The sequence below is a fragment of the Nilaparvata lugens genome, chromosome 3 (genome assembly GCF_014356525.2).
Source record: "Nilaparvata lugens isolate BPH chromosome 3, ASM1435652v1, whole genome shotgun sequence".
NCBI classification, from domain to species: Eukaryota; Metazoa; Arthropoda; class Insecta; order Hemiptera; family Delphacidae; genus Nilaparvata; species Nilaparvata lugens.
The window spans coordinates 88,592,979-88,602,540 of NC_052506.1; positions in this window are offsets into that span (position 1 = coordinate 88,592,979).

Consider the following 9,562-nt stretch of genomic DNA (forward strand, 5'->3'; position numbering starts at 1 on the left):
TCACAAATTGAATTATTGCAAACACAATCTTGGTTTTAGCACTATGTGACTGTGATGTAAACTAAAAATTAGTTTCTATTAAAATCAACAATAATATCAAATTTATAGCAAGAAGAGTGTTGTATCATGTATCAACATTGTGCATTTCTGAATGAATTGATAAATCCTATAATTTCTTAGTTTTCAATATTAAGTAATTTTATATAAATAATTGTAATAATTTTATAAGCCAATTTTAAATTATGAACAGAGATATTGTGGAATAATATACAATTATTATTTTACATAATAATTTTGTATCATTGAATCAATAAAATAATAATATCTCCATTATTTATTTTAGACAATTCTTATTTCTCGATAGGGCAATTATTACAGCTCATACAAATCTATTAACATTTTGAAAGTAATCATCCTTATAAATAACATATCTTGACAAAATAAAAAGTGTATCTTTCGAAATGAAAATGGCTTTCTAAAACAAAAGTGGCTTGTAATGATGTTTGCAATAATTAGTTACTATACAATACTCGTACATGTACAGTAATTGCAAGGTGGTTTGTCTTAAAATTAAAATTAGTTTACTTTGTTGGTTACAGCACTAATAAGTCCCACCAAATCATACAAAAGCAATGTTTCCTCCTAACGTTTCAAGAGACTTATTGCACAATAAATAAGCTACGCATTGTCATTTTTCTTGTTCATCTATCGCTTCTTTGTATACGATGAAACATATTTCCTCCTACCTTGTCTTACACAAGATGAAGATGTTGAAAAGGTATTTATTGTGCTAGGAATAATGTTCTTGAAGTGTAATTTGTTGTCCTGCACCTTGAATTTGCGAAAAATTGAAATTCATAACAATTTATTTTAATCTACTTTTCAATAGAAAAGGGTTACACTATGTTACTCTCTCGCTGCAAGAGTTAGTTCTCAAGTACGGTAGGTACCCTACAGGCAACGTTAGTAGACAGAAGGTTGATCACTCACAGGTGTAAGATTCAAAGTGGTGGGGGGAACGCCAGGGTGACGTCACGTGTAGTAAAAATTTGATAGAGTAACCACACTGAGCATACAGTTTATTCACTGTATCTTCAAATACATCATCGTTTAATCCACTCATGATTGACCTAGAGCTTTAAAATTCTCCATACTTATAGCGAATGAATCACCGATTCTAATGATGTTAATTATTTTAAGTTCATTCAACTTGTATGAAAAATAAGTGTCTGTCTACTAACTTTGCCCTACAGGTACCCTATAGGTAAGCTACAGTAAAACAAGTGCCTATATTATTTTTTATTGTAATGACTCCTCCTCTAAACACGGACTTGTTCCATATTATTAGAGGAGTGATCTTTAGGGGACTGTATTTTAAAAAGTACTTTTTCTAAAAATAAAATGGATTTTGAATCCGGAGCCAGACTTAAGGAGCGAGATTTGATAATTATCAAGTTTTTCAATCTTTTTCTGAAGCAAGCAGTATGATATCAAAAAGTAAAGTTGGAGAAGGCTGTTGGCCGCTGTCTGGCTGTGGAGAAAGCGTTAGGATGGCCGTCGGTCTGAGCGTGGAGCATTTTACGATGAGGATCGTCCTCGACTTCCAATTAACGTGTTCTGCAGACTGACTTGGAACGCTCCAGTTGGAAAAGCTCACTCTAAATACATTCTTTTGTTTAATTAGGATTAATTGTGGCTGGAACAGCTTTCAAGGGGATTAATTGGCAGGAAAACTAAAAGCATTTGTAATTCAGCCTTCAAATTCTGCTGCAATTAGCAGCAGTCATGAAGAAGCAATATGTAAAATTTCAAGTAACGCACGGTATATTGAATCTCATTATCAAGGGTAGACCAGTTAATATACTATATTCAATTATGAAATACGTTCAACGACAAAATTTTAATTCTTCACTGGGTGTAATGGGAAATGATACCATAATCATAAGGTAACATTATTTATAGACCTATAACAATTTAGTAATAAGACATGTCTGATTTTTCTAAAGTGGATGGAATAGTGGTAGAACAGGTCATGATATGAAAAATTTCAATCCTTCACTGGGTTGTAATGGGAAATGATACCATAATCATAAGGTAACATTATTTGTAGACCTATTGCAATTGAGTAATAATACATGTCCGATTTTTCTATGGTGGAGGGAATGGTGGTAGAACAAGTCACATGACGGGCAGGGAAGGTTTGCCGCATCCAAATTCGTTGTCTATTTCACTGTCATACAGTCGTCCGCCTGTATGATCGGAATGGGATCAGAATGCTGCATGACAGGTTTGTCTCCGTCGGTATTGATTAATACTTTATACTGATACTTTAAACTTAGGTAGGTAATAATGAAAAATGAGGCTTCTATTTCATATATCAGCTCCATGAAAGGATTTTGAAGCATCGACAGAAAAAGTGACGGACTGCGGCGTCTCCTACTACAACCCAGCCATGTAGGCCTAAATAATTTAAGACAACATTTAGAAATTGAAAAAGTTTTGGGCAATAGCCTGTTTTTATTTTCTGATTATTGTATAGTTTGCTATATTGAATAAATAAATAAACCATAACCTTGATAGGCTATCAAACCTTGAAAGACGGATGCCGGCTCAGGGTTCGAATCCTGCCAAGCGCATGAGATCATCTCTCATAAATCTCACCCACGAACAAGTATTCTTATGTGGGCATCATCCAGGGAATAAAATTTGTTTGTATTCTGTTGGAACCAAATCAGTGGAGACCAAATTATTTTGCAGTTATGATCAGTGCCATGATTAAAGACGATATTTCCGAAACGCATGAGACAGTAGAATAAGTAGTACAACAGTTTTGTTATAATAGAGCATTGCAGTTCATGCACACACGATGTAGAGCCTTGGAATTGAATACATTATTATTGTATTACTAATTCACTATGTGTAGTGCACGGGAACAGAGAGAGAAAGAAAGAAAGAGAGAGAGAGTATGTAAGAGAGTGAGACAGAGGCGGCAAACTGAGTGCAGTCCGTTGCCATTCCTCTCTGAATCAGAGCAAGCAGTGCACAATGAGTTTCATGCGTTTTTGATGCACTTATTTGCTTTTCATCACTCACGTCTCTCGACTCTTAGTATAGAATTTAATTATATACTCATTACATACTCATTTGCATTCCATACTCACTCTCGAGCTCAAACCATCAATTTTAATTATGCGACATCGAGGAGAGCTAGTTGATTTGAAAACAAAAATTTTCAAATTAGACGGAATATTTTGATGTTACATGAAATTTAGCTGGGAGTTTTGATCGTTTTAAAACTCTAAGAAGGTTTTCAAATGCATTCTCTTCAGGTTTTAGATACTCTAGAGTATACCACGAGAACTAAAACTTTAATGAATATTATAAGATGGATCCTTCCTTTGTTGTCGAACAAGTAAATGAATTATTCATCGTTTCAAACCTCGAAAACGAAACAAAACATGTAAGAGATAGAATTAGGGGTTTTGAAGAGTATTGAGAGGTTTTACTCGAAATATAGAGAGGTTTTACTCCTTTGAAAAAATTGAACTTGGAAAAATATCAATTCTAAAAAATGTAATTAAAAAAAAAAGCTAGGACTGGTGATATCTTTTGGAAGGATCAGGCTTATTGGATGAGAATTCGTAATATTCAGAAATATATATCAGGATTGTAGCTTGAAAGTAAATTTGATAATATTATGGTGTTAAATTTTTGCCTAGCAAAAGGATCAAAGAAGTTGATGGTTTCATAACAGTGCTGCAAAAATATTATTGTTGTCAAGAAATGAAAATAAAATATCCAAGTATCTTTTTTAAACGAATAAAATGAATCACTCGAAAATGACATTAATGTTGAAACAAGTTGTGAGTAAACAAAATTTAAAAGAAGGTTCTTAGATTTCCCATTTTCATTTCTTGATAATTAAAAGGTAATATTATTGATGTATATACAAATATACAGTATAATAAATAAAACAATAATGAAATTTATCCGATTATCTTAATTGTCTTCCAATTCCTTTCCATCCGTCAATTGAGTATACTGTAATGATAAATTGGTATCTCAGTTTAATACAGAACATAGGAAATATGTCTCCATATTAAGAATAAAACATTGAGCGTGAAGTATGGAAACCTGTTTGTTTAACCCTAAAGCTCATTCAACTCTCTAAATATGGCTTGAACGTGTCTTATCCTACTAAATATGGAAGCACAATATAACACACCTATCTCTTCGTATTTGAAATAGCTTAATTGTCAGCAAGATTCTTTCTTATCTCTGTTTCCATTTCAATTAACAGTGCTGGCCTCTTAAGTAATGCCTTCGACAGGTGTCAAAGCACAAGCTAGGTACTTATACTTGAGTTGATATTGTTATTATAGATAGATTAAGATCGAATACCCATTGATAAGTGTCTATTTTTCAATAAATAACTAATTACATCTTACATGTACTTGTTATCTGATCACATTAATTCGATCATTTACTCACTGCAAGAGATGAAAACATTATAATAATAATAATAATAATAATCAATCAGCCAATCCAAATTCCTCAACAATTTATCAAATTCTCTTTCTCGTCAGATTTTTTCCTCTGTTTTCTCTGTTTCTCTATTTTCCTGTAAAATTGGTGTTTGTGCCGTTGGGAGTGGAATGAATAAATAAATTTATTTCTCATCAATTTTTTTGCTTGTATCTGATTTCTCTATTATTTTCTTGTAAAATTGGAGTTTGCTCCGTTGGAAATTGAATGAATAGATAAATTTATTTTATTTATTTTTCATTTATTCATTGATACAATAAGTGCATCATAAAAATGATAGGGGGAGTAAAAAAAGGTAACCTTGTGCTATTCCTCTCCCAAATTTAGACAGGGTTACACATAGTCCGAAATAGGTTAAATAGGTCTTGTAGTTCTTAACTCACAGAATTTTCAGTCCTTAAATATAGTCACAAAGTAGATTTTCAAATTTAGCTGCTTCGAAACTAAAAATGAATGAATAAATTAGATATAAATATATTAGTATTATAAGATTTGAATGAAAAAGACAAAGAAATTGTCAAAAACCACAGATTTATTGATATTTGGAAAGATACTTCTATCTAAGGTAAGCTGTGGTTTTTGACAATTCTTAGTCTTTTTCATTCAATATGAATAATTACCACAATATCAACTTCTCAACTACGGTACACAAAAAAAATTATAAGATTTAATTTTATAATGAGAAAAATATTTGGCCCTGAGTTTTTCTTGTCAGAATATGATAAACTATACAACTTCTTTGCCATCCAGTATTGAGAAAATATATAATTCAAACAACTCATTGAAAAAACATGTCAATTATATAGTACCGTACCAAAAATAAAAAATATCCAATTTCATCATATAATAAAATCCCAACTCATAATCAATTTTTGAAACATATCAGTCAGTACTCATCAATATTAAATAATATCATTGAAAAATATGAAAGGGGAATAAATGCAAATTATTCCAAAATTAGCCTCTGCCATTAGAGATTGGTTTATCCTCATTCAGTATTAGAAACAACCTTTAACCAGTTTGTAATTTATTGAAAATAGTCTAATATTGATCATTAAAAGTGGTGAACGATTCATCTTCAAGCTCATCTGTCTAAGAAAGTTCACTTTTCTAGAGAGAATGTATATTCTAGAGAGATACATGTATATTTATATATTTGTTGATCAATAAAAACTATTGTATTCTATTCTAGAATAAGAGCAGTTCAAAACAGGAGTGTGAATAATTGGTCCATTAATTCGTGTTGAAAAATGGATGCTAGAAGCTCACAAGTGATGCGATAAACCATTTTTAAAGGGTAGGTGGTGAAGTTTCTTCAAATCAATTGAGATTGATAGCGATCTAATGCAGATTAGGATTTACTGAAGATGTATGCATTCAGTTGTCTACGCTCTACCTCAACCCGGCTTGGAAGCAATACGAATGCGTGCCTTGTATAGACATGGCCAGATGTGGAACACATCCGAGCAATACCTTATAAGGCCGGCTCCTTTCCTTTAGCAGCTGCTTTTCTACAAGCCGATCACTGCCTTTACTTCCAAATATCGGCTCGATTCCATATTTTAGGCGACTGTCACAATAATGCAGATAGAAGCGCGATACCGTTCGCGATGGTTCGTAACGGCATAGAGAAACGAAAACTATAACTAAAACTGAAACGATTTCGTTCATCTCTGGTAACGGTGGTCATCGAATGTAATAAAGGCCTCAGGTTCCAGCGCGACCCCCCAAATCAAGCCCGTTAAATCAGCTAGCTCGAAACTACTTACTAGTATATCGTTATTCTTTTTTCAAGTACTCTCCTATATGGTTCAATCACATTTTTCTTTAGAAATGTTTTAATTGTTCAAGATTACTGTTTCGGAATTATTCAGAAGATTGAAATGAAATTGAAAAACGCGTCGCAGATTTCGTAACATGGTTTTTCAAATGATAAATGCTGGTGATATTATTTGAAACGCTTATTATCAATCAATCAATTCATTTATTTCAAACAAACATAATACAAAATAACAGAAAAATATATAAAAATGTGAAATAAAAGTGGACATCCCTAGGCATAAGCCTGATTGGGGTGTAGGTACTACTCCAAGTAAAACAACTATTTCTCAAGGATGGGGTGGACCCCCCATTAGTTTCCCGGAAAGGAGACTCATGCCAGTTGATAGAGCTGATGAATAACTATACAGGGTATGAATTTAAAAAAAAATCGGTCAAGTTATTTTTGAGAAAATCGTGAAAAAAATCGTTTTTTAGTAATTATCCGCCATTTTTCTCTAGAATATTACGGAGCTCCTGCAATTTTCCCAGAAATGAGACTCATGTCAGTTGATAGGGCTTATAAATAGCTATCCATGGTATGAATTTGAAGAAAATTGTTAGAGCCGTTTTCGAGAAAACCATGGTTTTTTAGTCATTATCCGCCATTTTGTCCGCCATCTTGAATTGAATTTTATTGAATTTCTTGTTGTCAGATCCTCATGGTATAAGGACCTTAAGTTTAAAATTTCAAGTCAATCGGTTGATTAGGAATGGAGTTATCGTGTTCACAGACATACACACATACACACACACACACACACACACACAACACACACACACACACACACACACAACACACACACACACACACATACACAGACCAACACCCAAAAATCATGTTTTTGGACTCAGGGGACCTTGAAACGTATAGAAAACTTGAAATTAGGGTACCTTAATTTTTACTTTCCTTGCCCTATTACCATAGGTAAGGAAAGTATTGCTTTCCAAAAAAATTAAGGTACCCTTATTTCAAGTAGTATAGAAAACTTGAAATAAGGGTACCTTAATTTTTTTTGGAAAGCAATACTTTCCTTACCTATGGTAATAGGGCAAGGAAAGTAAAAATTAAGGTACCCTAATTTCAAGTTTTCTATACGTTTCAAGGTCCCCTGAGTCCAAAAACATGGTTTTTGGGTATTGGTCTGTGTGTGTGTGTATGTGTGTGTGTATGTTTGTGTGTGTATGTGTGTGTGTGTGTGTATGTCTGTGAACACGATATCTCCATTTCTAATTGACCGATTGACTTAAAATTTTAAACTTAAGGTCCTTATACGACGAGGATCCGACAACAAGAAATTCAATAAAATTCAGTCCAAAATGGCGGAAAAAAATGGCGGATAATTACTAAAAAACCATGTTTTTCACGGTTTTCTCGAAAACGGCTCTAACGATTTTCTTCAAATTTATACCATGGATAGCTATTTATAAGTCCTATCAACTGACATGAGTCTCATTTCTGTGAAAATTGCAGGAGCTCCGTAATATTTTTGAGAAAAATGGCGGATAATCACTAAAAAACCATGTTTTCCACGGTTTTCTCGAAAACGGCTCTAAGGATTTTCTTCAAATTTATTAAATGGATAGCTTTTTATTCAAATTCATACCCTGTATAGTTATTCATCAGCTCTATCAACTGGCATGATTCTCCTCTCTGGGAAACTAATGGGGGGTCCACCCCATCCTTGAGAAATGGACTTAGTAACCTCCTTCTCGTGCATGAGGTAGGTAGGTAGCGCAGTTCATAAAAAGAACACATAGTCGAGATATTTCATCTGTAGAACAGCTGTTTTAACGACTTTAAAAGAATTACGACTAAAAAAAATAATCGAATTTCACAATTTACACAAAGGAAAAAGTACTCTGAAAACAATAATTATATATACACATATACAGAAGTTTGATCGTAGTTTCAAATATGAGCAAGGAAAGTTGTGTGAGTGTACCACACCAGATTTTTTTTGGAAAGCAATACTTTCCTTTCCTATGGTAATAGGGCAAGGAAAGTAAAAATGCGTCGCAGATTTCGTGTAACATGGTTTTTCAAATCATAAAATCTGGTGATATTATTTGAAACGCTTATTGTTTTCAGATAGTATAGAATGTAACACATTAGACATTACATTACAATCTATACTTTATAGAATATATCAATTACGGTACATTTAGTTCTATACTATCTGATTGTTTCGAATAGTTAAGACATTAACAATAGAATAAAATTGATGGTGATTAGAACGGAGCTGAGTCAGATGAATGATGGCAATGAAAGAAGGCTTTGAATCACGTAATTCAGTAATAGGTAGAAAGTAGGCTTTTTCTATTTCATTTTAAAGATTTTTCATATCAAGGAAAAAACAAACTGAATTGGAAAAATTAAATAGCCTACGGCTAAAGGAAGAAAACGAAACTTCAATGAAAGGAGTAATTTGTCCCAAAAGCTTTTGAAAGAATAGAGTATGTCCTCGACCACCATGAAGGAGCAATTGTTGATAAGAATAATTTCATCATTAGATTTATTATCTAATATTGAAAAATAAAACTATCTGGATAGAGAAATAATTGTATTCACAGAAATGTTTCAGCAAAATACGTTTGGGAGATCAATGTTGAAAATTATCAACTTCTGCAGTGAACACTGTTCTCAAACGTAGGTGCGACTGTTTCGAGGTGAGATAATTATTTTCAATAGGCGAAGATGACCAATTAAAATTCACATGACGGAATAATTATTGATTTGAATTGCTTATTCAATAATTGAGTGCGTCCCACACTGATCGTCTCAGATGACATCCCATGGAGAATAATGTGTGTCGGGAAATTGCTCCCAGTTTCATTAACCTGTCAACAATGCCCACTGTGGAGCGAAATCTGTGGTCGTCAGGGTGGGACCACAAAAAGATGAGTAGCCGCACTGAAATGAGTAGGCTGTCATAGCTTGTTATGTAACAAATTGGTGACCGCCTAAAAATTATCTCACAAGTAGTTTTATGAACGTTGCAGCGTGACTCGGTACAACAGTTAATAAGTATATTCAAGAGTTTGAGTACAGTATAGAAGTGAATTACAGTAGGGTTTATTGACACAACCAGTCTTGTCTCGACTGCAGCCGTCCTTGTTTTGCGTGCACTTCCTTTTATGGTCACGATCGCGTCTGAGTCACACACACACACACACACACACACACACACACACACAC